At 46.5% G+C, this 3,258-nt stretch overlaps 1 pseudogene; it reads left to right on the top strand.

Moving 5' to 3' along the window:
* Nucleotides 1–292: 292 nt before the first annotated feature.
* LOC132485092 (eukaryotic translation initiation factor 4B-like) lies at nucleotides 293–2,115 on the top strand (annotated as a pseudogene).
* The last annotated feature ends 1,143 nt before the right edge of the window (nucleotides 2,116–3,258 follow it).

The following is a 3,258-nucleotide window of genomic DNA, read 5'->3' as shown; positions in this document are numbered from 1 at the left end:
CAGGGAGCTGTTCTAGCTCTTTTGTTGTAAAGAAAACTGAGGAAGGTATTGATGCTATAAGGAAACTGCAACCAAGGAATTTCCTGCTCAGAGACCACATGCAAATGAAACTAGGAAATATTCTGGTGGGTAGACACGAATGCTGAGAATGCCAATCAATGGAGATGGATGTTATTTGAACCAGGTGATGGGTGGACCAATCACAAACCACTAAGCTCATCGTTGGCATAAATTAAAACCTGAGTTTCCAATAAAAATATTTGTGCCTTTGCATTCTCTCACCCTCTCCCAAATGATAGCCTCAGCAAAAAAGAAGAATAAGAAGGGGAAGTCTGTCTCCCTGACAGGCTTTCTGGCTGAGGATGGAGGGAATGGTGGAAGAAGCACCTATGTCCCCAAACCAGACAGCTGAGCTGATGAAATAGATGACCTAGAAGGACATGTTTCAACTACTGGCATAGTAATGATGATGACGTGTATAGGGCACCTCCAGCTGACCGTTCCATCCTGCCCACTGCTCCACGGGCTGCTTGGGAACCCGAGCCATTGACTGGAGCCATCTTCCCAAATTGCCACCCTACACTGCTTTTCTAGGGAACCTGCCCTATGATGTGACGGAAGACTCCATTAAGGAATTCTTCAGAGGATTAAACATCAGTGCAGTGTGTTTACTGGGTGAACCCAGCAATCCTGAGAGGTTGAAAAGCTTTGGTTATGCTGAATTTGAGTACCTGGATTCCTTGCTCAGTGCCCTGAGCCTCAGTGAAGAGTTTCTAGGCAACAGGAGAATTGAAGTGGACGTTGCTGATTAAGCACAGGGTAAAGCCAGGGATGATTGTTCTTTCAGCTGAGATAGAAATCAGGATTCTGAAAAAACAGATACAGATTGGAGGCCCGTCGTGCTGCAGCTTTGATGGCTACACACCTAGAATAGGTGATGAAGGCTTAGAGACAAATAGAGAGATCATTATTATTCAGACCGATATCGTGATGGGTATAGGGACAGTTACCGTGATGGTCCACGCCAGGACATGGATCGATATGGAGCCAAGATTGCTATGATCACGGAGGCAGCAGAGATTACAGTAATGGCTGCTGTGCCAGGATGGGCAGTGGAAGAAGAGCGTTTGGTAGTGAGTGCCACAGGGTGACGTCTACAGAGGAGGTGAAGACGGCTATAAAGACAGATAAGACAGACAGGATGACCAGTCACGGAGCTCCAGAGATGCATACTCTTGGGATGACTGTAGGCATGATGATAGATGTCCCCCCAGAGACCCAAACTGAACCTAACGCCTCGGAGTACTCCTAAAGAAGATGATTCCTCTGCTAGCACGTCCCAGTCCAGTCGAGCAGCCTCTCTGTTTGGAGGAGGAAAGCCTGTTGGCACAACTACTAGAGAACAAGTAGAAGAGCCACTATAGAAGGAACAGGAGAAACTGCAACATCAGCTGGATGAGCCAAAGCTAGAACAACGGCCTCTGGAGAGATACCCAAGCTGGCAAAGTGAAGAAACTCAGGAACGGGAATGGTCAAGGACAGGAAGTGAGTCATCATGGACTAGGACCTCAGCCACATCTGGCAGAAACGCACGAAGGAGAAAGAGTGAGAAGTCTCTAGAAAATGAAACACCCAATAAAGAGGAAAACTGTCCGTCTCTAACTTCTAAGCCTCCCAAACCTGAACAGCCTCTAAAGGTAATGCCAGCCCCTCCACGAAAGGAGAATGCTTGGGTGAAGCAAAGTTCTAACCCTCCTGCTCAATCTCAGAGCTCAGACATAGAGCAGCAGTCCCCTACAAGTGGTGGAGGGAAAGTAGTTACAGCTCAACCATCTGAGGAAGGACCATCAAGGAAAGATGAAAATAAAATAGATGGGGTGAGTGTCCCAAAAGGCCAGAGTGGTAACTCCAGCCGTGGTCCAGGAAATGGAGGGAACAAAGACCACTGGAAGGGGTCAGATAGGAAAGCTGGCAAAAAGGATCAAGATGCCAGATCTGCACCTGAGCCAAAGAAAACAAGAAGATACAGCCTCGAAGTTCAGGTCTGCAAGGAAGTATGCTGCTCTCACCATTGATGGTGAAGATGAAAATGAGGGAGAAGATTACACCAAATAGACCTCTGCATTCTGTGCTTTCTCCTAGTCTGTGCTTTCTCCTAGTCTCTCCCTGCTGGAACATTCGAGAGCAAATCAAACCTCTATCCAGACAAGAAAAAATAAAACTCACCATCTCTGGAAAAGAAAAATTTGTAAAAAGCACATACTCTTCCCATTCTTAAAGAGGTGTCTTCACTTTGTTTCTTAGAGACCTCCAACCCCATGTAAACTTCTAGTTGTAAAGTGCACTCGACACCCAACCACACACTCCAGAGTTGCTGGGACACTCACGATGTTCTCTTCACAATTTCTCTACAGTCCTGGGATTGTTGATTATAATACTAACTGTATATTTACCTAAGAAGCTTTCTAAAAATCCAGTATGAACAAATTCACAAGCCAAAAAACGTATTGTCAAATTATGCATCCTGCTTTTGAATTCAGGAGTGATGGTCACTAGCTCTGGTGGATGAAAGATGGGGTCACCTTCTTTGACATGCCTTCCATGGAGAAATGGGGTCTATGTCCCCTCCCCTTGGACCTGGGCCAGCTCTGTGAGTGCTGACTAATAGAACACAGAGAAATGATGTGACTTTCCAAATCCAGGTCTTAGAAGAATGGCAACTTCCTCTTCTGGTCTCTTGGAAAACTCACTCTTGGAGCCCAAGGTAACCGTGGAAGAAGTGTGACTCTCTTGCTGGAAAGATCATCTAGACAGACCTTTAGACAAACGGAGGGGATGAGAGGCCCAGATGGGTCTGCCTTCCAGCCATCCCCTTCAAGGTACCTGAGAAGTGAGAGAGAAATCCACGTGAAAAGTGGACCCTCCTGCTGCAGCCACCTAGCCTGGCCTGCACTCCTGAACCTACAAACCTTGAGCAAATAAATGGTTTGTTTCAAAGTATGAAGTTTGGAGATAATTTATTTCACAGTAATATCTTCCAGGAACTGAATTTGGTCCAGGGAATGGGGACCCACCATACCAAAGACTTCAGACAAGTGGCTGGAAGGGCCTTGAGCTGATGGTGGATGAGGGTTTGAAGGACAGTAAGAAGATCGTCATTTGGGGGCTAGAGAGAAGGCAGCCCACACTACACCGCAGCAGAAAATCCAGCTGCAATGCATCCCATGGCAGCACAGAGAGGAGAAAATATACTTACTG

Source organism: Mesoplodon densirostris, chromosome 3 (assembly GCF_025265405.1).
Source record: "Mesoplodon densirostris isolate mMesDen1 chromosome 3, mMesDen1 primary haplotype, whole genome shotgun sequence".
Taxonomy (NCBI): domain Eukaryota; kingdom Metazoa; phylum Chordata; class Mammalia; order Artiodactyla; family Ziphiidae; genus Mesoplodon; species Mesoplodon densirostris.
This window is presented reverse-complemented; position numbering and strand designations above follow the sequence as displayed.